The 25,731-nt window shown below is 39.7% G+C and overlaps 1 protein-coding gene and 1 long non-coding RNA gene across 5 annotated transcripts in view; one reads left to right on the top strand and one right to left on the bottom strand.

Annotated features, from left to right (window-relative positions):
- Positions 1-2,128, top strand: part of LOC311442719 — a 37,593-nt gene extending 35,465 nt beyond the window's left edge. The window contains exons 2-3 of the long non-coding RNA XR_014696811.1: positions 1,381-1,499; positions 2,007-2,128. This is a non-coding gene — a long non-coding RNA (uncharacterized lncRNA). The remainder of the gene's footprint in view (positions 1-1,380; positions 1,500-2,006) is intronic.
- APBA2 (amyloid beta precursor protein binding family A member 2) overlaps positions 1-25,675 on the bottom strand; it is a 96,678-nt gene extending 71,003 nt beyond the window's left edge. For 3 of the 4 annotated variants that reach the window (XM_084532243.1, XM_084532247.1, XM_084532246.1), the window contains exon 1: positions 25,512-25,675. The gene's annotated coding sequence lies outside the window, so the exon portion shown is untranslated. Of the gene's footprint in view, positions 1-8,203; positions 8,400-25,511 lie in introns of those variants that run through there. The other variant, XM_084532245.1, reaches the window with a different exon arrangement.
- Positions 25,676-25,731: the final 56 nt, after the last annotated feature.

Raw genomic sequence — 25,731 nt, 5'->3', positions numbered from 1 at the left:
TAAAAGAAGTTTATGTACATGGATGTGATACTGAAAGAATATGCTACATTTAAGAAGGCACATAAAAAGAGAGATGTTATCTGCAGGCTGGAATAATAAGTGAAAAAGCATTGTCTACAGTGATTAAGGAAGGAAGCAACAGGAGTATGAGGAAAAATACAAAGACTGTTTTATAGATGTGTCAAAAGGATATTTGTGTTTTAGGAATATTAAGAGAACAACTAACAATTAGAGCAGAAGACAGTAAGCCTGGAATAGAAGTATTAATTCTCTGTCTAGAGCATGTAACTGAACTTGTGTTTGAGATTTACTGATGCTAAAGGCGTGGAGAAAAATAATAAAGAACATTGGACAGAGTTGTACAGAGTTCTACAGGAAAAGAAAGATTCCTTAGGACAACATCTTGAAGAAAAAAAAAAAAAAAAAAAAAAACACATTTAGGGAACAGAAATGGACAGAGCCATTAAAGAGTGACAGGAGAAGGAAAAATTTCAAGAAGAAAAACATGCTGGAAATGTCAAAGGTAGTCGAGAACAGAGCAATGGTTTTGATCTTTGACTACCAGAATGAGAAGTCTTAAAACAGAAAGCAGCTCTGCAGCAGTGAGAGTGCGGCTTGGTCTCAGAGATGAGAGGAACAGTGGGCTGGGGGGGGATATTTCTACCTCCTTAAGTTTTTATATACATCTTCAACGTGTACAATGTGATGCTGTGCTATCATCTAATTTCTTCCACAAAGTATGTATTAGCATTTTCCTATCCACACAAGTATTAAAAGAAATTTTTTAAAAAATCACTTTGTTAAATGAACAGGCACACAGTCATTTTAAGTTACTGTGATCTCTGCTTAATACATTGCATTTCTCAGTAGAGCATCCGTTCTCAGATAAGAGAAGAGGTCACCTTGATGTGTGTGTTAGAGTTTGAATAAGGATCAAAATGACCTATAAAAAGTTTTTTTACCCACTAGGTTAATGACAGCTGAACTTCCATCTTACCAATTCATTCAGATCAAAACCTTAATGGTAACGCTATGCATGATCTCATATCTTTCTCAGTTAAATCCATGTGCTCATTCCAGTATATAAATAATTAAATGCATTAAGATTATGTAAAATAATATATATATGTATGAGGCATAGAAAGTATATATTATATACTGCTAAATATCCTCATCACTCTAACAAAAATATAACTGTGAAACAAAATATAAACTGATGTTAAGTGGTTTGGCAGATTAAATTAGGTATATTTATCTGAAATGCTACTTTTAACCTGAATTTTCCATGCATACTTCCCTTTTTTAGATAGCAGATGAGTATTCTGTATTAAGAATTATGTTTTATGTTTTTTTTTTCCTTTTTTTTTTTTTTTCCTACAGGATGTAGACCAGACTCTTGAAGATTATCTCTGTAAAAGAATAGTTGAAGCAGTGCAGTTCAGAACACAGATGATGTCTCTGCAGAAGCTGGATAAGATTATGAAGAAACTTCACCTACAGTAAGTGATATATTTAATATTCCACATGCTTTTTGAATATTCAACTACATAATACCAGATCAATTGTTTAATAGCATCATTGCATAGGGTTCTCAGAAACTCAGTTTGCCAAGCTACTTTTGCGCCTCCTGTGCTGCAGAGGTACTGGTGGGATAGAGGTGCAGGAACACTTTGGCACTTTTAGATGAAGATGAGATGGAAATTCTTATCAGGGATAAGAAAACCTCTCCTGCAGTTTTGCAGCTCTTGAACTGTTCATCTCTGTAGGGTTTTATCCTCACTAGTCTTGCAAATAGATAGCTCTCAAAAAACTAGTGAAGCTAGACTATAGAGATGTTAAAAGGACATCTACGTGTATGTAAAAAGAATTGCTACTTCTGTCTTTTATCACACATTACGGTTAAAGATAACTTGAGAAATTAATTCTTAACTTTCTATAATGAAGCTACCTAAAATTATTGCAACAGGAAGTAATCATCAAAAGTAAAGTTCTCTTCTGTATTTCAGTATGCCTGGCTTTTCCATCCGCAACTTTTGCACCATTGCTCTTCTTAAACAGTTGCTGCAGTCATGCAAGTATGAGATTTTAAGCAGAAACAGTAAGTCTCATGAAATTTTAGAGGAAGGGGTTTGTTTTTAGACTCAGTTTCTGGTGGTTTCCAAAACTAAAATGCCTTTGAAGTTAATACTCTAATTGAAAGCTATGCAATCTTACATAACTAAGTCACTAAATTTCTATTCACATATTAAAAGTCTGGGAAACAAAGTTACAGCTCAGATGGTACATTTCCTAGAAACTGTACCCAAGATATTAATGCTTCCTACCAAAGCCATTTAAATAGGCCTCTGAGGTCAATCCCATTTAATTGATCTTGCTGTAATAACTTGGTTCTGTAGCATTCTAAACACATTCTCTCTACTTACTGGGATGCGTTTCTTGTGAAATACAATTATACAATCTGCCATTTATACTGCATTGTGCGTTGTTATATTACTGCGTTGTCTTATTATACTGTCCTTGAGATCTCCAATTAGAGATCAGTTAATTTTCTCCAGTCCTTTACACAGTAGGGCTTACAAGTACTGTAAAACTTGGCTGCGATAAGTAAGATTCAACCTTTGGGATCAGTGCCAAAAGGTGGCAGCGAGCTGATGTACCACTGCACCATACTGCAGCAATTTTCTATGTCTAACCCACAGAACCATGTATGCACTCTGAATGAATAAATAGCATCCCAACTTAGCATTTACAGAAATGCTGCTAGGTTTCCTAGCAAAGCTGACCTGATGGACCCCATGGATTTCAGTTAAACAAAGCTCTAGCAATTATGTTTTGTTAAAAGGTCAAGGAGGGAATAACTTTAACTTTCCGGAATGGGAAAGATCGGTGCTGTACCCTACTGCCATGGCAGAGCAGATCTGTTCATCATCATGTTGAGGCACAAAGTTAGAAAGGAATCACCAAAACAGAGGACTAATGCTTCTGCTTGAGAGGGCAAACAGAGGCTACTATGCCAAGATATTGCACAAAGGACATAATTCTCCAAAAGGCTCAGAACAACTATGCCTAGTGAATAAACAGTAAGATTGAGTTTGTAAGAATTTTTTTTCCAAAAAATAATCTTTCTTCAGAGCTTTCTACAGCTGTTCTGAATAACCTAGAACTCGTACAACAAATAAATAACTCAAGTTGAGCTTGAGTAATAAATGGAGTCTGTTATTACAAGTAATGTGGGAAGCAGAAGGGTACAGGGAGCCAAATCGTCTCTGGGTTATGCAATAGAAAGAACAGACAGACATTTTACCTCTGATCAGCTCCTCCATCTGAGTGAAACATAGATCAGGACAAAAACGTATACTTTTAACATCGTCTGAATTACACAAGTCCTGAAGCAATTCCAGGCCCTTCCCAAATAAATAAACATCTGTTTTTCTATTTTAATTCATTGTAAAATATTTAAATGTTTGCATGAGGATCTTGCCTGTTTTGGGGCAGTATGCAGACTTTACTCCCAAGAATTGCCAAGAGAACTAACTAAAATTTCTCCTGAAGGTATTATTCCTGGTGCTACAGAAATTACATTGATCATGTAAGGTGCTAAGTACCTTAAGTAAGCATCAAGTATTTAATAATGTCCATGATAAACACAAACTTGTACTCTTTTTAACATAATATACTAACACATTCTACTCATATTTTGGGGTGAAAAAATGCACAAAATGTAATGTGAAGACAGCCTTTATTTATCTGTCCATTTACAGAATTTTAAATGTTTCCATCAAATTCCCAAACAGATTATATATTGCAGATAAATTACTCTCCCTTAAAATGTTCTGTATCTTTGGCACCGGCTAAGGCTTCCCTTAGCAATTCTTTATGAACCACTACACCTACATGTTAGTATATTACCTGTCTGTGTACATATAAACTAAAATCCAAATTATTTTTTCGTTCAGTTTATGTAAAAAGAGAAGTGAAACAGTAACAGTTTATTAACTTTTTCTTGACGTACAAGGTACATTTTATACCACCTTAAATTCTAAATCCTATTAAATTCTTAAATTCTAAAATTTTTTTCTTAAAGAAAAAGATCACGACCTCTAATTATCACCTTAGAAGTGTGTTCAGTTCCTGTATGTAAAACCAGACAGACTTTGTTCTGTTACTTATACTTGGGACACGAACAGACTTCTTCATGCTTGTGCCAGCAGGAAGAACTTTTTTTAATTTCTGAAAAAAGTGTCTGCAGAAATTCAGAGTGCCAGGCTGGCTTAATTTATATGCTAATATATGATGATTTCATTTAAGTACTGCACTCTGAGGTCCCAGGTGCTAAATAAAACAGAACATCAAAATTTTGGTTCTGCAAAATTACTTTTCCTTTTTTTAAAAAATAAAAAAAAATTAAAAAAAAAAAAAAAAAAAAAAACAGAAAAAGTAACAAAACATTTCAGATAATAGGTGAAAATGAGGATGATAGTTACCCACTCCAGTATCTGTACAGTGTCGTGAAGATGAAGAACCCCTAGTGTTTTCATCACCATATGCTTTCATCCATTTCATTAGCTGCAGCATGGAGAACAAAATCAATAGACTCTACAGTATCTAAGGGTTTAGGACTTCAGCAAAGAAAACATTAAATTCGGAAAAGTCAAGTAAGACCCCCTACAAAAAAAAAATTAAAAAATCTGCAGATACGTGACAATTCCTAAGAACAGTTTATCCTTATTCCACCGCTGGCCCTGGGTGATTAGACCTAACTTTCTCCAAGTTATTAGTGAAATTACTAGACTTCATTTGAATTTATACTAAGTATATGGCTCATTCGTGAAGTTCCCAATTGCAGGTTTTTCTTAATTTCACTGATTTTTTTTAAGATACGTTCCAGCAGGGACTCTGTCATAAAACATGTATCGCCAAGCAAGGGGCACGTAGGAACAAAGGAAACAAAAGTTAACTCAGAATACTGACACTGACTGCATCTACCAGCATACACGCTGGTGATGATAACCTACATTCTTCTTGTTAGGAAAAGCACTGTACAATTTGGCTTACATCCACTCTGAATACTAAAGTAATGTACATTTTAACTGTAAACAAATCCTGATCGATCTATTAAGCTCTCTGATTTCTACACTTGGATATTTAAGTTACACTACAGGAAAACAAATCTAGGAGAAAAGTGCACTTCCTCATTAAACTGCTATTTCCCAATACACTCGTCATTTAGAAAGCGCCTGGAAACTGTCAAGAATGTCCTGCTTTTATAGTGACAGCTATATTCTCTTGAAGAAGATCCATAAAAATATCACCAGCATAAAAACACTTAAGAGTACATACTTTGCAGTAATCTAGTCTCACTTGAACATGTCTAATCTTATAATGACAAAACTTTAATTTCAGACCAACATAATTGGAATTTTAAGTATATTTCAAATTCTTTAGGAATCCCATTTAGCTAGCTAGTAACACTTACTACAGTTTACAGCCTGCTTCATTGCCACTTTTCAAGATGCCACAGTATCTTTCTTATGCTATCATGGACTCCACTTCCCTGTAGTCCAGTATACAGTTTGGTCTGCACCAGAGACCACCAGTTCTATTTTTCCTAGGGCAATTTGTACAATCTACCCATTACCATTGGTTTTATAACAACTAGGTTTCCTGAAAAACATACACAGACACAATTATATATAAAAGGATACTTAAAGCCAATACATAATTGAACTTAAATGAAATTTTAAAATAATTAGCCTGTTTATTACTTTCCAGAAATCAATTATTTCATAAATAGTGCTAGAGGCATGGATTTGAATTTTAGTTGAAAAGGACAGATGTGAAATAACACAGAAGGACCTTAGAAATGAACTGAATTAAGAAAAAAAACTCCTCTATGTCATGTGAGAGTCAGTAAGTAAATACGTGCCTATATACCTTATGTGAAGGAAAATATATTAAACTATAAGAAATCAAATACATGTAATTCTCTTCTATCAGTTCTAAGTAGCATATCATCAGTTGCTTTGTAGCCTATTACAATTATTATGAAATGTCTCAAAATCCACTTAAAAATGTCCCTATTTGCCTCTACTCCAAATTACTGTAGTCATTGCAGATTTTATGCAGCTAGGCAAAGATAATTCAGTTTTGATCAGTTTGACGCCAAACCATAATGACACAAGCTATCTATTCTTACTTATTTTTATTTCCCTTTTCTGCTCTAACTGCAGCCCCAAAACATCACCGTAATCTATGAAGCAGCAACCATTTCACAGGTCTGCACGGAAGGACTAGAGCATCTTATTAAAAATAAATGTTAGTGCTTCAGCAATGAAAAAGCCCAATCCTGCAAATCCCTAACTGTATGAATAGTGTCACCTTTACAATACAACCAGTAAAACTGAAGGCTCTAAAATTGCTCAAGGGGTTGAGGATTAGCTACCTACCTACGGCCTAAAGTCTTAAACCCAGTGTTTTCTAATCTAGAAAGATTATCTTTGCATTCCAAACCACAATTATGGCAACTATTTAAAAAAATAAATAAATAAACCAGCCGCTGCTCTGCATAAATAATGCCTACATGTCACTGGCTACAGACAATAAATGAAACACTGGCAAAAATCCACTACATTATACCCCAAACTGCTCCTGTTTACACTTGATGCAGCATAAAAATAAGTGTTGATGTCTTATCACTGTTGTGCAGGTCTGCAAATCTGCATCGCACTTGATTATACTGCACAACAAATGAGAATGCTCTTTCCAGTTCTTGGCCAGCGTGATTTAGTACAACTGTACTATTGCAAAACTGCAGCATATCTTGTTTGCTCAGGACGAGACAGATCTAACAGATTTTTTCCTGTACTTTTTCACCTTTAAGCTCAAGTGAATTTAAGCCCTTTCCTGAAATTTGTTTATCACTGATGTGATGCAGAGGAATTAGCTGATTATCTCAGTAAAGGCACTTTTTAGCATGACTGCTATTTTTTGCAACTGTGAGGAGTGCTGAGGTTTGGGTAGTTAGGAAACAGGCTTACAGCAACTGACTAGAGAGTCAAAAAGGGAGCATATGGGTAAGAAATGAAGCATATCAGGAATGAGCAAAACAGATAGCTATATATCTCTAAAACATACTTCAAACAGATCAACTAAGAAATGAACACTTTGGAATTAGGAAACAAGGGTGACTAATGAGAAAATTATAGGACACACTACATGATAAATACAAGGCAATAAGCAGCAGTACAGAGCATCGATGTGCAAACCACATGAAAAGGATATATTCCAGCAGGCACAGCAGCACACGTTGCAGGCACCTAACACCTCTCTTACTGTGAAATCAAAGTGTGCACTGAGGCAATTCATAATTAGCAGTGTCTTCTAAATGAAAATGCAGTAAATGAATGAGTCACAGGAGTGGGAAGAGAACTATGGTCACTCGTGTCCACTTTCAAAGGCTAAGGACAACCAAATGTTCCCATTCAAAGCAGTAGGAGCCGTTTCTTTAGGGTAAAGGGAGAGGCAAAACCACATTGGAGATCTCACAACCCTCTTCTGGCTTCTCTGAAATAATGAGAGGGCTCCTTGCACTTGGAGCCAGCACCCACAGTAGCATTTTAGCCCTTCCTACAAGGAGCAGGCCCGGGGCCTCTCCCTTTTCCAAGTACCACTCACCCAGACAGGGTTTCATGTCAGTGTTCCTAAACCACCTGTGCTGTACCGTTTATTGTCACCGTCCTTGACAGCACTTCTCCCACAGCTGGCAGACTACAAGAAGAGTCTTGCCTAAAGATGGTGGCAGTGAAATTGGATTACAGGACTGGGTGAAAAGCTGTCAGATTTTTCTGCTGTTTTCTAGCCACAGCGTCTGACAGACAGAGGTTTTTAGAAATCATTACTGGCCCTGGCCCTGCCTCCTCCTGAAGCTAGCAGCCAGCCCCAGCCAGCTCTGTCCTTAACACAACTGCATGTCTTTGCTGCAGAGATAAATGAAGGATGACATGTTTCACGTCAGGCTATATCTGGTCCTGTGACACTGCACAAGAATTCATTAGGAAGACTGAACATGAGAATTCATTAGAAAGCCTGAAAAGTAAACACTTTTCTTCTTAAATAATTATTGTTTTAATATAAAATCCGAAGCCCCCACGCTCATAACCCAGAGCAGGCATGATTTCCCCAACTCAAATAACTGGAGCTATACCTGGAGTGCAGCTGGTTTGAGCCCAGATGAAGAGCATCCCTCTTCCATGCATCCACATAAGCAGAAGGTATCTGCTTGTTCACTTTAGCCATGTATCCTTCAGAGGACATATTGTTGTGTTTGTCTGGATATCATTTGATAAATATCTATCAGATGATTATCAAAATTCATGTATATCTCCTTACGGTATTTGATTGAAGTTTCTTCCCAGGTAGCAAGTCCTAATTATTCTTCGGATGATCATGGGATGCGGTTTCTTAGAACAGTCACTGATAGAAATCATGGTAGTATTCCAGACGTACTTGTTGGTTGCAGTTACTGGGCTGTGCTTCCTCTCCTTTTTTATGAAGAACAAATAGAAGTTTGTTCTGTTTTAAATCAGAGAGAGTTGGAAGCAGCATAATAAGATATGACAGGTTACAGCATAAGTCAACTCTTGAGAATTCCTTTATTTCCCAAGCCAAACTTGAAGATACCACAAATTTAAATCCTCTGTGCCAGTCATAAAATTTTAATTAGCTAAACTAAAATTACTGGCACTGTTTACCACTTCTTATGTATTTCTTAAACTGCTAGATTTGCTATCACTAAAATAGCTTGCAGATTGCAAAAGGCTGTCACCAGTACATTAATACCGCCACTTCAGCATACACGTGAGCATTCTATAAAGCCTGATTATAATTAATCAGTAATCTAGTCTCTTGTTTCTGGCTGCCAAATGATAAATTAACAACTAGCTACAATCATGGATGGAATATTAATTTATACAATGCCCTGGGGTACTTCTGTATGTCGTACAAGATGCCTCACGAACGGATCTGATTCAAAGCTTTAGTAGAACTACGAAACAAAACAAGCCAGATCTAGTCGGGATCAGCTGCAGCTATATTAAAACCAGGTACCCACATCAGCAATTTTAGGAAGCAGCACTGAGATACATAAGAACTTAAATTTAGACATCTTGTGGAAGAATGAATTCCTCTTTTAAATGCACAAAAATAAGCTTGTATGTGTGTGTGTAGAGGTGGTATGATCTGGAGGCTTGTGAAAACCATTTTGACTTTGAAGGTTGAATTATGCTCTCTGAGCATGCCACTGTATGTGTGTTGTGTAATAGGGATATTTGCCAGTTCTGGAAGGGAAGTTATTTTTTTCTAGTTGCTCTGCAGTACCTACTGAAGCATCTCACTACTCAAGTGAGGACAGCAGATGGATACAGAGGTTCTGCCTCCAGCCTTGCCTGTTTCTCTATTCCATATATGCTGCAGGCTTCATCTTGCAGCATCTCTCAGCTTTCTAGTGCATGAAAACAACCTTTGCACAGGTGCAGAAATGATATTCAACTGTCCTCCTCTTCCACAGTTTTCTTTCTCATTTCTCTGCATTTTTCTGGCTTTTGAATGTCAGACAAGACAGAGAAAGTATTATTTTTTAATATAGGAGGAAGCTTCATAAAATATTAATAACCTCGTGGCACTTGGCAGTAGCAAAATATGCTTAAGATGCATTATATTGCAAAATTACAGTATAACAGAATACATATTTCTGATTCAGTAGCACTGAAAGCATAATAAAGCTTGGAAGGGGAAATTCTGTCCTTTATCAGTTTTTCATAGTACAAAGAAAGCTGGATACAACATGAGCTCTTGGTTAGACCATAGGGAACTGCAGCCTCTTTACAAAATGCTAGTCTGTATTTTGGTAGCTCACAGCATCCCAGCACAGAATGATCGAGGCATCTGGCCATTTGACTACAAGCTGATAGAGTTTTGAGCCTATCAACAGTCCAGAATGGCTTTCACAGCACTAGAAATACAGCATAGGAGAATGTTTGCCAAGAATAATAGGATGAAAACCACTGAGAAAGAAATGGGGTTATTTTCAAATTTCTAAAAGGGTATTACTAATTATTGTAAAGCTTTCTCTCACAGGAATTCTTAGAACGCTTTCTTATTCTGAAATCAATCACTGCAGCATACATAAAATAATTTCAAGCTTTAATTATAAAAGAATAGGCAATCTACTTTGAAAACAGCATAAAGATGCAGCTAACTCAGACATTTCAAGCAGGACTCACATTTTAATTTCACCTTCTGTTCTTGCACTTTAATGTTTTAAGCATCCTGCTTTACGAGAAGGGTATCGCCTATTGCATGCCAAGTCTGAGAGCTCCTGTTCTCCTCGGACCTGCCGCTTCTGTCTGTGGCACACTCGGGTACGGCAGAGCTGAGCAGATGAGAAGCCAGCGATGACTGGGGACAGGGGCCAGCAGCTACCAGCACTGCCTGCTGGACCTAGACAACTGAGCAATCTTGCCCAGAAGGGAAGGGGCAGAATCATCTGACAGTTTACACCTCGACTACTACGCAGAATGAAGTACTTGCATATTGCAATGTACTGTACAGAGCTGCTTCAGAAATACAAATAGCTTCTTTGTACAGGGTGTGTGACCTCATAAGCTACTGCAAACCATTGACAGTCACTTAGGTATCATGAGGCGTTGACGAAAAACCCAGTCACACCTGTATTGACAATGCCTGCCAAGGCCTGGGGTCTCATCAGGCACACAGTGCGCAAGTCTGGCTTCTTCATTACAAGTGGCAAGGTTTTTGGAAGGAAGCATTGGATATCTGCTTCAGAGCTCCAGCTGATGTCCCTCAGGAAGGCTGATCCCCGAATTTATCAGCAGAGGGCACAAAAAAGCAGCACTCTTCTTCAAATGTGCATAAAGGGAAGGGGCAGCTCCCCACCTCGCTCCTCAACAGCCACTGGGTTAGCATAATCTGTTCTATTTGAATAGAAACAAACAAGAAAACTGGGCCAATCATATATAAAGCATGTATCATTTTGGCTGAATAAACCCTAATAGTTCATTTGAGATAGAATTCATGATACTAATAACTGCGGGATGCTTCAAGCATTCAGATATTTGAAAACTTGAATGTCTGAAGATGAGGATTTATAAATTGCAAATGAAAGAACTAGTCCCTGGTGGTATCAAGCAAATGAACAGCGTGTTGGCAGATATTAAATCCTACTGCATAAATAATCTCCTTAAAGCTGCATCTGTGAAACCTAACTGCATTTACTTTGAATTTGCAAAAATATCTGTCCCTTATGCTCAATACAAAACAATTTAACTAAGCAAACAAAGGATGAGAAACAGGGTAAGCAAAATGCTGTTCGCTATTGGGTTGCTGGACACAGAGGACCTTCGTTAGAATTCACTTGATTTAGCGGTAAAGGAAAACAGCCCACCACCCTACTGCTTACAATGCAAATCTCAGCGTAATATGTTATGCAGATCATCCCCACCAACCACAGTGCTGAGTGATACCATCTTTTACCCCAAATTATGGTAGGTGGAGTTTTCATTTAGGATGTTAGTTTCTTTGAACGCTGGTTCTCTGTGGCTTAGTTTTTATGTCCTGCAGACAGATCCTCCAGCTTCCAGAAAAATACTAGCCACTTACACAAATGTTTAAATCTTCCATGTGAGTGGTAGACTCTGTACATTCAAGAGTCAGGATCTTTTATCTCTACCAGGAGTAGGTAATTAGTAAGGTGAAGAGTTAGAGAAAGCTTATTTTCAATTCTACTGAAGCACCTGGTTTGCAATGTTATTGTTAGCAAATGAGAGAAATTGTGTCAATCCAGACTGAGTTTGCTAAGACGTAAACTGGTTTTGCTATTGTATAACCAATGCAAAGAATGTCTTCTCACCAAGTGATGAGTACTCTATCCAAATTTCTACCCATGAAATTGCAATACTAAAGACAGGGATTCTTTTTAAGTTTTATTTTGGAGGATGGAGCTATGTTATACTGTAGTTTTTCTCATTTGATATCTTTACTGAACTTAAGATTTTCACTTTTTTTTTTTTTTTCTTTTCTGATGCTACATAGGGAACAAGCAACATTCATCTTTCAGTGATTAAGCCTAACTTCCAAAACATGCCACTGTTTCTCTTTGGGAAGCAGTGGAACCAAGTGGAAGGACAGAGGAACAACAGTTGGAACTCTCTAGATGCTGACATTTGTCTTTAGCTAGAAGGCGGGGTCAGATCCAAGAACCAGTTTTAAGAAAATCTTGAGGTTAGAGAGAGACAATTCATCGCTCAAGTGCTCTGCAAATTGTAGTGATTGCTACAGAAGACCACTCTGCTGCTTGGAAAATAATGAAATACCTTCATGAGTGGTTCAAAATGGAGAGTATGAAATAACATCAAGGGGTGAAGCACAATCTTGTGAAAGGATTGTTCATCTTTTGGGATATAAGAGAATGGTACCTTCAAATTTGATGCACATCCGGATAAAACAAAATATGCAATTAGCCAGCCATTAAATGATTCTTTAAAAATTGTGACTACCTAGACTGCCCACTCTAGCTTGAAAAAGGTTTTCAGTAAAGGTGGTGAGATCCCTTTCTAGAAATCCACAGGCAAAGTTCAAATTAAATCCTTGACTGAACAGACCTTCTGAGCTTCAAGTGTAAGTATTAACTCTGTTGTTTAAAAAGGCTCTACTTAAAGCCAGCAAGTCAGATGCCATTAGCTGCCTGGGCTCTGATGCACAAGTCATCTTATCCCATCAGATCCTAATGGCTTGTAAAGCAGAAGAGAGCCATGTGGATCTTGTCTACCTGGAGTTGTTGTTGAACATTTGAAAAAAAAACTAAGGTTCCTCAGAAAAAGTAGGGCAAAAAAGTGCTGTTTTCTCCTGATCTTGGATGGTTCTGGGAAGGAGAGGAAGGGACTGAATATTTATTAAAATCTCTGACTGTCTTTGCAAAAAGGCATCTTGATCTTGTGTGCTTTCTGTAGCAACACAATGGAATCCTGATGACTCGAGGGAAAATAAAACAAGTCAACTGCTGAGAGATGAAACCCCAGTAGATGAAGCACTTCTGAGCATCGTTCCCCTTCTAACATCAGTCTGTTCAAAGTCCAAGGAAACATTCATTTCCCTTTAGACCTTCATAAGGGTGGTGAATGTTTATCTCACTTTTGCCAAGTCATTATAGGGAGAAAAAACATTTCAAACACTGGAGACTGTAGACCCTGCCCTCTACCATGTGATAAAGCTGTCATTGTGAAAATAAACATAAATACAAACATTAGAGCAGAAATTCTCGATCAGATCAACATAAGCCTTTGGCGGTTCATACTGTACACCTTAACTCTTCTTAGGCTACACCTCTTAAGTAGTCTGTGAACGTATGTATGTACGTCCTAACTGCTTCAGCAAAGTCCAGGAGACACCAGCGGGCTCTCCCTACTTTGTATTCGCTGCCATCCTGTGCTCTGCTGTAGGAACACTGAGACTTCTAGTGATTGAGCAAAATCCTAACTATTCAGAAATGTTCAGCCTGTTTTCAGTCGTTACTGGTTTTGTTGTTCTTTTGTGAGTTTTTATTATTTATTTGGTCTTCTGTATCTGAAGCTGGAATGAGTCTGTCTGTACCTGAAGGATATAGAAGTTCACACATGTAGACAGACCTTCCCTATCAGTAATCGACTGGCTAATTAGGTACCAGTGCAGCACTGAACAAGAAGAAAGCTGAAAATTCACTGTTATGCAGTATTCCAATGAGTATCAGTGCAGCTTCAGCCGTTCTCCTCATTAAAGATACACTGTGGTTGAAGATGCAGTGTCAGGGTTAATCAACAATTGGCCTAAACACACGATTTGTTGAGGAATGCAGCTTGCCTGACTGCAGCATGTAAAATAATGGTATCAGATGGAAAAAAGCCATACGTAACAGACCTGTCAGATAAAGGGCATTAATCCTGCAGCGTAAGGCTCCTGTACCTCTGCACAGGGTTATTAAAGTTGGGCCCAAGTATGGAAGAGCTCCATGAAGGAAGCCTCGTGCTCTGTATCTGTTTATTACCCTATTTGTGTCACACTGGCTTATCAAAGGATTAGAATGTATTTTGAGGAATATTAATGAAGCTTTAGAGATATAGGTATAAGCTTACATGAAAACAAGATTTTCCCATACAATTTATTTCATTTCTGGTAGGACAATACCCTTCTGTTTAACTTGCTTGAATGATCAGTACATTTCCTAGGCTCTCAGTAAATGTAGCTATGTATTTTGATAACACCTTCAGGAATTAATGCTTTTCCTCTCAAAATGAATTAACAAATCACTGGAATATCTTACCTGAGACAGCACATTGGTACGCTGTGGATCACAGCCTATTTTCTATTTATCTGTGCATTTTCCAATTCAGTATTCCGCATCTCTCATCACTAAGTACACAGTAAGCAGCTACTAAGCAGGAATGTAAATGGCAATATGAGTCTTGCTAATATTTATTCTTCAGTGTTTTGATTATGTGGTCATAAATAGAAAGGCTTTTCTTCAATTGATGCTCTGGACAGTAAGTGTATAAATTCTGGTATCAGGTTTAGAAAAAATAATGTCTTGCCTCCAGTTACATTTATATATAGCACGAAGCACGACAGCTGGCAGAATATGATCTTTAAGGGATACATATATAATTGTGCTCCTTGGGAAAGTCAAACGTAAACTAATTCCTCTAACAATAAGACAAATTCCTATTTTTCTATCATTAAGTCAACTAGGCTTCATTTTTGTAAGTTTAATTATTATGGTTTGAACAACTACCCCATGGCAGCCTGATCCTCCCAGTGAGAAGTCCCCTCTCCTAAGAGGTCGCACCGTTCCAGCCCTGCTGGGGCAGGTGGGACACGCCGGGGGCAGAGGGCTTCAGGGAGGTTTGTAGAAATAGCAAAGATTTTGTCATGAAAAGCTGTTGAGCTGCATCCAGCTCAAAGCAAAGGCTACCCTGCAGCCACTTGAATTGCAAAGACATGTCACTGTCCCTTAGTACCAAAAATTGCCTCCAGTTGTAGAACAAGAACCTAGCACAGTGCAGACCTTCTCTGGGCTTTCTCCGTGGATTTTGGCAGGCACTTGGAAGGTTTCCCCATAGGATACAATTTTGTACCATCATTTGTAGCCTACATTGAAGGGCTGTAATCAACTTCTGTGCCATTTGACACCTCTTTATCAGATTTAAGCCCTGCACAGTCACATAGTATTTTCCTTTCCATTTAATTCTGCATCTTTTATTTGCTACAGTAACAACAGTCAGCTGGGGGCAAATAAACCCTAAATTAAGTCTGTTGCGGAAAAGCCTATTAACCAGGATTTCATCGTGTTGAATATTCTACAGACTTTCTTACCACAAAAAAAAAAAAAAAAAAAAAGCTTAAAAATCTGTAAGTCTGTCTACAGGTGACAGATGAATGAAGCAGGCTTAGAGGAGCTCGTTCAAAACCAAACCAACACACCCCACGCATTGACGCAGCAGTGGTCAAGGACAAATAATGCTGGAATCACTGTAATAACTGCAAAGCCACCCCTTTATCATCTCCACAGCAGAGAACTTGTGTGGGTTCCCATGTTCTTCATACTTACATAGGCAAATCTTTTAATGCATTCATTTATGAAGGTAGCTATTTTCATCTTCATAGCTTAAGCCAGCAAGAAGGTTAAGAGCAAAATTCAAGGAAGCAGTAAAATGAAATGGAGATTTTCCAGTTAAGTACATTTAGGCTCTTCTACCTGATAATTATGGACATACCTATTATTCCAAGTTTTCAGTAAATGTTTTGTCTGTTACTGATTAAATCCAGTGCTTCACACCCTATCTCTACCCCAATATGAGGTCATATTGGCTGCACCACATCTTTACACTCTTGCAATAGTCTCTTCCTCTGTCAGACAAATGTAAACAGAAGATACCAAACCGTCAGGTCTATTTTAGTTAGGTCAGTCTTATGAGCAAGGACAGTCTACAGCTGTCTTTGGAAATGCCTACCACAAGGGATGCTGTGCTCCTGGTTGGCTCGTAGGCTCTGCCACAATAAAGACTTTATTTTTTTTGAGCAGCTCCATTTTATTCAGGATGCCACTGTGTTGGTTAGTCTAGTTCCTTTTGTATGGTAAACTTACAACTAGAGAAAAACACTTCAGACCTTACTGTCTGAGGACTCCTGTTTGAATTTCCCCCATCAGTTGCCTTTATGATACGTGAGGATCCCTGTGGACTTGAGCAGGCTTTCTGTGGGTGGCCTGAGGAGGCGAGCAGGAGGAAGGAGGAGCAGTGCCTGAGGAGGTGGCAGTCGGTGTGCCAACAGGACACAACATCAGCCCCAGTTGGGGTCACAGGCTCCTTCGGTGTTGAGAGGGAGCCAACCTTAAAGGCAACACGGACTTCATCCTGTCAAAAGGCACGATCCATTGTGCCAGAACACGGGAAGGCTGGGAAAGTCAGGACTACCAGTCCAGGCAAATGTGTCCCAGCCTTGTGATGTTATTTATTTACCAGTACAGTATTAGCTTGCTACATTACCTTAATTACTAGAATAATTTAATTAGGATTATCATTACATAGATGGAACTATGTAACACCATGAAGTACTTAGTGATAAAACAGCTAGTTCAGAAACTTCAGGTGGCATTTGATTGGCTTATTTCTTATTGAGTGCTGTTATAAAAATGTTAACTACCATCAGAAAGACAAACAGGAACTCGAGTTTATATCATTCAGATATAAACAGACTCCTGTTAATATTAAGCAACTTATTTCCAACCACAGCTGCTATAGCATTGCCAATCACAAGTATTACAAAATTATTTAAAGATGTCATACTGTCCTTAGACATTTAAAGTACATATTCACAGTTTCTCCATTCTTGGAGCCAGTGTGAGTAGACACTTGAAGCTGAGATTCTCACACACCAGCAGCTGGAGCAGTAGCTAAAGCATGAAATATCACAAGAATCTCAATATTAAGAAGTGTTAACAAATCCCAATTAACTCAATGCTGTCTCAAGAATAAGCCTAAGACTTTACTAAACTGTGATTTTAAAAAAAAAATGAATCCAAAATAAAAATATACATGCACAGAAAAGAAAAATTTTGCCACAGAGGGCTGGTAGTTTTGCAAATATCAAGGGGAAATATAAATATACACATTCAGTTTTCCCCTCATTCCAATCTTTAGGAAGCAAACCGTAGATGATTATGGGTCTTTATCATGTTTTGTACAAAATACCTTCTCACGAAGCAAAGCATTCATACGTGAAAATGTGAGCAGGATGTTTGGACGATAGAAAACTCATCAGCTGACAGTTTGTTCTTCATGTTATTGCTATTGTACAGAGCAGGAACAAGAGCAGGATGGTAACACGGGTAAACCACTAGGAGACTATTGCATATACCTCAGTGCTACTCCTGGTTCAGTCACCCAGCAGGGAGAATGATTATAGCCAAGTCATTTTCGTGTCTCCCTATCTGTAAAACAGGGCTATCAAATTTACTTCCTTTGCTTTGATACTTCCTGATAAGACATTCAAAAGCTAAATCTCACCTAGTATAATACTACAAAAGACTCCCAGTACCAACGTACACATCCTCTGCTGCAATAAAACTGATGTGAGTTTATTTTTCCCTCGTGTAATGTAATCTTAACAGCACTTCTTTGTTTAAATCATTATTCCTAATTAGATCAGCAGCTAGTTGAGGAGTCCAGTTATGATGTGTATGTGTTGAATAATCAACACAGGCAAATATCAGAGGAAACACATGCTGTAATGATAATTTATTATTATTGCATAAGTGTGGAATAGAGCTGCTAAAAACCCTTACGTGATCTCTTTCCACGTACTGAAAACAGCAAGTGTTATATATATAATATATAAAAATGTATATATGTAATAATGTATATACAACACCTTCTGTGTCTTTCACTTTTGGAAGAATAGAGGGAGATTTCCACTCATTATTGAGAACACAAAGAAAAACAGTTTATTACATTTAAAAAACAACAACAATTGACTTAACGGCATACTACTGCTACTACACAGGTATTTCCAGGGCAAGCTTTTGATCAAGAAAGCAGGCAGGTATTTACCAGGAATGCAGAATTATGCCACCAAAAACCTTCATATTATTAACGTCAGAAATGCAATGCCACTCAGCATTAACCAGGAGCGTTCCTCTCCACTGCTCATTTCATACCACTGATGCGGTACTAAGCATGAAATTTCTAATCACCAACAGGACTCCTCCTCTTTCTGCCTATCATCCAGTATGCCACAGCTCTTATCTCCTGGGCCATAATATGTCAAATACTTCAACATAATTAAAGCCGCACTGATTGACTGGCTAAGAATATCACAGGGATAAGTTTCTTTTTAAAGCTGCCATATTTCTAATCAAGAGTTATGTTCTGGTAACAAAAGCTTTTGCATCTAAAGAATTGTGTGTGTGTGTGTGTACATATATAACATTCTTTTTCCTCCACAGCTCAGCAATAACAAAAATATCATTACACTCTGATTTTCCTTTGTAATGCTAAATCAGAGACTACGAAGGATGGCAAGAGGCACTTACTGAGGTAGGCAAAATGCACATTTTCGTTAAGTATGAAAACTATCATTTATATTCCTCTCTTGACATAAACCTTTATTGCACTACCAACAGTGCCTTTCCAGATTTTGTCGGTTCATTCGTCTCTGGGATTTCTGTTGTTGTGGCAGCGTTAATTTTGGGAATAAAAAAAAAGATCTGTAGAAGTCAGAAATATATGAACAAATTGGTGGCAAGGTTTATGGCTTGTCAGGTTATTTTATATTTTAATGCACTGTTAACAGTTCATTCTTTTTAAATGCAAATTTGTTAAGGGTAAATTTAAATATCAAGGCAAGCAATTCTGGTAGCATGGCAACAACATGCTATGCTGCATAGTAAGAGTTTGGAGCCAAGGCAAGCCTTTGCTTCGCTCCCATCCTGGATCAGTTTATAAGAGTAGAAATATTTTTTTTTCTTTGTGTGCCTGCCTTTATGACTATTCCTACATTGGTAGTTGTAATGGGCTTTGAAACAATACGAGCATTAAAGACTGGGGAGAGAACTTGCACCCTCACTCAAGACAGCACAGCAATCATGCAACCTGGTAGCAGATAGTAACAAACCTCCAACAACCCCTCTTGCCCAGGAAATTGCAGTCAGGGTGGCCATCCTTAATAGAAAGCCTACAGCTCAGGGGAAAAAAAAGATCCTCACTCCCAGGAGAGAGAGATTTGGTGTGGATTTGAAGAGTGTGGTGGCTCTAAAGAAATGTTGCTTGCGAACGAGAAGCAAGCAATCTCGTTTCCATGCACTCGCTCAGATGTGTTGTTGAAAATGCCTCCCTCTTGGCATTTGGAGTATGAGTTTTGAGGCCTAGTTTAAGATTTGACTAAACCAAATGGGTGCATTTTCCCTTGCACTGAAATGCTATTTTTGTGGTGGCTGGTATCAGTGACTCGAGACAGTAATGGCAATTGCTTGATAGCATTTCACGCTTGTTGAAAGCAAGCAAGCAACCAAAAAAGACTCCTAAGTCATTCTAGAACAGAATCTGATCTGTGCAGCAGTCATTCTTTTTCATTGCTCCAGTCGCTTCAGTAACCAGGCACTCAGTTAGGAATCTGTGACCGTTTTGCTGGGGCAGGGAAAGGCAAAGTTAATGAGCACTTCTGAAACCCCCAAGAAAGGCAGGTGAACCAGGGAAGTACAGCGGAGGATCTTGGTTTTGAAGGGCACAGTGGGAGACAAAGTCTGCCCAAATATCCCTTGTTTGTCTTGTGCATGAAGGTAGCAAATACATGGCAGGCTGTGGGGGAATTTTATTCTCTTTATTATTCATTCTCTTGCATAAAGATCAGCTATTTCACTGAATGCCAAACAGAGCTGCTCCTTCTGGGAGGTTATTACAATATTGCTTAGATAGGCGCTGTCCCTGTGCAACTTGGGCTTCTCACCCTGTATTACAGCTTGTATAGTGGTAGGGGGAAAAAAGCTGCTTAGAAATACTTAACTAAGTAGTTTGGGAATACTTGAGTACAAAAAAAAAAAAAAAAAAGACGCACAGAGCCCAATTTTATTGCTCCTTGGTAGCTGATCATCCTGGTTTGACGCATGCAACACACCAATGACTTCGTATTTTGTGTTTCATCTGATTTGAGGCAGATATCACCTTGATTTTGGAACTGCAGCTAATGTCTCAGCCCAACTCCCTACTTCTGCCTAAATATTCACTCTTTTGGAGCCTACACTTCAAAAATTCATCACTTCCTCCTCCTCCTCAGGGAATTTTCACATGCAGATTATCACCACCATCACCACCAACAGATGTTATCTTGCCCCCCCCTCTTTTCCTCCCGTGTTCTCTTCCTTTGTGATATGCTAATAATATTTCTCTAATCAGTTTAGAGTTCCTGAAGTAAGGGACAGAACTATAGACCTTTCAGTGCTTACTTATGTAGGTGAGCTTTCTCCAACTTTTATTACCAAAAATCACTTCAAAAGTTCCTGCCCTGTTGCAAATGCTTTGTGACAGAGTTGGTTCCCCCTGACTTTTGATGTGCTTGTTTCTTCCTTGGCATGAAATGCTGTAATGCCTTGATATTCCCCATGACTGAGGACTTCCTGGTGCTACAGGGTCACTTTGTACGAGACCAGTGATCTTCTGCATGACAGGAAACCTACGGAGTTCATTCCAGAGGTCCTCAAGGGATCTGTTCATGTGATTCTCCAAACAATGGGCACAGTAATGTTTGTGGAAAATTGAGGTCACCTTGTCATTACTGTCTGTGGCTAGTTTGTTAGTGCAACTAAGGTTTACATCAACTGTTACAAACCTCAGATATGAAAGGTCTTCTCCATTTATTCCTATGCTTCTTTCTTCATCAGCTTACCCAGAGAAGCAGACCTCATAGTGATCTCAGAGACTTATTCCAATGTCGTTCCTAAAACCCTGACTGCCTGAAGTTCCTCCTGTGGACTTAGGCCCTTAACACAGTGAGATGTAAAGATGAAAGTCTATACGTGAGAACATACATTCTCCATCTCTGTTTATCTGTTAAAAATATGAACTTTCTGTTCAATTTTTACTGGAATTACTATCTCACTAAATCCTCAGAGAACCCTGTAGTGTCATGCTAAGATAAGCACTTGGCTGTCATTCACAACAAATCCAAATTAGAGCAACTGGAAAGCAGAGATGACTCTCGATAGTCACCACAGCAAGGATACCTTACCAGGGAAAAAGGAAATGAGCCCCAAAAGTTACTCGGCATTCTTAACTACGGTGCTCAAGCAGATGGATGTGCATACCTACCAGAACTCCCACGGGTAGTGTTACAAAACCATTATGTTGAGTTGTGAGCCCTGTTATTTTTTTTTTTTTTTAGTTTTAAGATGTTGCTATACTCATTGAGAGCAAGAAGAAACTTACCTGCTATGACCACTTTATTAAGTCTTAGCTAAATCTAACTACTGTACTCAGGTGAAGGAATTTCACTAATTTTTCAGTCAGATCTTGTGAGCCCTTAATGCACAAAGGCAGAGGATGTATAGAAAGAAAAACTTACAAGGTCAGGCCTCTCTCTTGTAGAAATGCTTAGGAAAGAAAAACCAGCAGATTTCACTCTTTGAAAATCAACAGGGTTATGGTACAATTGATGATGGGAGAGGAACTTTCACAAAGGTTGCAGATGATAAGGGTCTGTGAGGGGGATATTTCCAGAAGTAAAAGACAGAAATCTGGAAATAATGCTAGCTAGTGACACGTTCACAAATATTCCTTACATCAATTTACAAAATGAAGTTCAAAAACTACCTAATTAACAGAATGGAAATAATCAAGCTGTCTTCTAAGAAATAAAGTGAGTTATTACTAATCAAGATTCATCCACATAGGAAAGTCTGTAACTAGAAGGGCTATTCTCGGAGGGAAGCTTCACCTTTAATAGTTCAAAACAGACAACTATCCCAAGATACTCCTTCCTGCAGCTCCCAGGGGGAGTCCAGGTAGATATCAGCACTGCAGAATTGCTGCTATTTGAAAAATTCTTATCTAGACTCCAAACCTCACATTGCTTATAACTGTCATACTCCTACTATCCAAGCATTTTTTATTTTTAATATACCCTTTGCCAACTTTCCTTTCCTCTTTATCTACCTCTATTTCAAAAGCAAATGATCCCTTCATGCATGATTATACTTTAGAGTATGCATCTCCAGCAATGCATCACACAACCTTATCATCTGGGAATGATGACGCTTCCTCCTCATCCCCACCTACAAGGCTTCTAGTTCTCCCCCCTTTGCCTAGATGGAAGTACCTATTAATTCTAGTTTTTCAAAGCAGCTCTGCTCTACTCTAACTTACTCCTCTTGAAGTGCAAGTCATCCATCTCTGCTGCAGTAGGTGAAGGCAGTAAGTACTGCAACAAAAAAAAAAAAAAGGAAAGGAACGTCATGTACTCAAGTGACAGTGCGTTTACCTATGAGCATCAGAAATAAACACTTAGTTCTGTATCTGTTTCTATCACTTATAGAAGATCTTTCTCCTGCAAAATAGTACCATTAACTGAGATGAGACTGAAGCTTAAACAAAATACAAAGTTTGAAGGAAAGCCCTCTCCTCACATATGCCATGATAAAGTATAAGTGCTGCATGTTTATCTTCTGTGGGCAGGACAAGCCTAAAGAATTCAACGCTCCAAGCATGATGCTTCCTTGAGCTGCTTTTCACACAGCCCTCGAGGGTAAATGGGTCCTCAGGAAAATAAATAAATAATCCTCACATATTAATGCTCTCTCTGGTAGACTAAAAGCATTTACAAGTATCCAAAGTACTTATAATGAACATTTTGCTCAGCAATTGCTTGTTTTGTGGAGTGTCTAAAAACTAGTGAATTCTGACTCTGCTTTCAGCTCTTCCTCTTAACCTGTGAAATCCACATGACTGCATCAATGCATTATTTTCTCCAACTATAAGAACCATCATTATGTCTCTTGCAATGTTTCAAGACTTTAACTGCCTCACAGGAGTACCAGAAAAGACACTGCTTAAAAAAGCACATTCTTCCTCTTGTTTATACTTATATTAAAATATATCAAGCAAATATCTTTCTCAGGAGGCTTATAGTAAAGCATAACTTTATCAACACAGGTAGTAGTAGTGGGCCAGTGTATCATACCAATATTACACTGCCTTTGCTGAGATCACAGAATCATTCAGGTTGAAAAAGACCTCTAAGATCATCTAGTCCAGCCTTTAACTGCATTATAGATGCAGTCTAATGAGTGCTGAGTAGAGGGGAATGATTACTTCCCTTGATCTAGTGGCTGAATTCCATGCAGACCAGGATGCTGCTGGCCAGCTCTGCTGCCAAGGCACACGCCTGGTTCACGTGCAGCTTGATTCCCCCCAGGACCCCAGGGCCTTCTCAGCAGCCTCTGTTGTTGCAATGGCTTTAAGCATGGCCTTGTTTATTGAAGCATGGATGAAATGGGAAATGGATATAACAAGTCTGGGGCCATGAAAAAGCACCCAAAGCCTGCCTATCAGAACATTAACTCTAAGCTTCTCAAACTCCATTGGGTTATAAGGCTATAACCAGCATTTCTTTCTGTACAAGATGAGTTTCTTTTTATTTTTCTCTGTGAGTTGGTAGCCAGTAACAGATCACTTCTTGCTAGATTTCCCCACCTTCAGCATAGGAATATAACCTGGAAGAGGCCTAAATGATGGTATTTTCAGAAATTATTTCTCAGCAAATGTTCTTACCAGAACAGCTGGAGAGATGGTACAATTATGTTTCTTGAAGTGGCTCCTCATGTTTACGGCCTTAAGCAAAGGTCACTTCTTAAGAACCTAGCTCTTGTTTAAATTCACCTCCAGACTCCAACCTGAATTAGCATTAACCAAGTAACTGCACAAAAGATGCTTTTCGAGATGTTTCCTTAGAATATAAGACTGGCCGAAGAGATGAGCAGCCATGGCCTTTTCACGAACACTTTTTCTTTATGATCCGAGGATCAAGGCAAAGTAATAATGCAGTTGCTGATTAGAGGCAACACTGCATTTGTAAAAATACCTTGAGATATTTCCATGTGCAGTTAAGGGCTGAACTACCAGAGAATTTAGGCTTAGGAAGCCAGACAATCAAGGTTTCACAAGGACAAGTGTGCAGCCCAAAACCCTGTGAGCCCATAGAGGAGCAAGCACAGCGGCTTCCCTTCCCCTCCAGCAGGTCAGTGCCCGTAGCACAACAGTCCGGAAAGGCAAGCTCTGTCCTGCTCGTCTGTCCCACAAAGAGGAGAATCTGGACAATACAGTGATAAACGTACATCTTATGCTTTAAGATAAGCTTAAATCTTACGCTTTTCGACACACAGATAACCAGCAAGTGCTGTATTTTTACTTTCAAGTATCAATGAACAGTTACATAAGCATCCTTTTAGGATCACCTTATGCAGAAATACTATTGCTTATGCATAACCACAGACAACTATGATAGCAGTCGCTTCGGTTTTTCACGTCTACTGGTAAAATAACGAGGAATTCTTGGGTAAGAGGCAAAATACACGGAATACCTTTTCTGCAGGCACCCAACCCCCTCCAGGAAGATTATAGGGTGGCCTTGACAAGGTAAGGTAGCCGAAACATCTGCATTTCTCACCCAACAGGCCGTGGCAATTCGACACTTTCCTTACAGCTCGGTGAAGGCACGTTAGCTCCGGGCTGCAGGCGGTGCAGGAGCCTCTCGTGGTGCTGTTTAATTAATGCTCCTTGCCGCCAGCCGCGGGGACAGCCCGGGCCGGCCTCGCCTCATGCCGAGATGCGGCTGAAGCGCAGCGCTCCCCGCCTCCCCCAGCCCTTTTGTTACGGCAACACCACAGGAGAAAATAAAATAAATAAATAAAATAAAATAAATAAATAAATAAAGGGGGGGGGGGGGGGGAGAACGGAGCGTGCTATCATGCCTCACGCCGTTCATCCCGAGAAAGATCAACATCTCCCCATTGAGCCGCCTTCTCCTTTCAGACAGATGAAAGGAAGAGGCGGTGGGGGGGGGTAGAAGAAAAATAAATAAATAAATAAATAAATGAAAACGCGTGATCCCTTTGCCACACCGGGGGCACGAAAGCAGCCACAAACTCTCGGCGGTGCTGCATGGCACGGGGGCTCCCCTCGCCTCTCACCCTGCCCGCTCCCCGGGCGGCCCGTCGTGCTCCCGAGGGGGTGCCGAGCCGTGTGGTGCCGCCCCGCCATGGCCCCGCTCCGCCGAGGCTGGGGGCTGCGGGGCCCCGCAGCGGGCAGGAGGCGGCGGCGCGGCTCCCCCCCCGGTTCCGCCGGGCATCCCCGCTCCCCTCAGGGCAGCAGCAGCCGCCGCCGCCACACCCCGCTCCGTGCCCCTGCCCCGCTCCTTACCGTGCTGCCAGCGGCGGGGCCGCTCCCCTCCCGCACCCGCAGCCGGGGGGCAGCCGCAGCCGCTCTTTTGTGTGCCTGCCTCGGCGCCACACACCGAGGCGGCTGCTGCTGCGCCCGGGAAGCTGCGTGCGAGAATACCAGCGGCCGCCCGGGAACCTGCATGGCGCATAGCGCGGCTGCCGCGGCGCCTCAGGGGGGCCGGGGGGGCTCCCGCCTCGCC

The sequence above is a fragment of the Aythya ferina genome, assembly GCF_964211825.1.
Source record: "Aythya ferina genome assembly, chromosome: 11".
NCBI classification, from domain to species: domain Eukaryota; kingdom Metazoa; phylum Chordata; class Aves; order Anseriformes; family Anatidae; genus Aythya; species Aythya ferina.
This window is presented reverse-complemented; position numbering and strand designations above follow the sequence as displayed.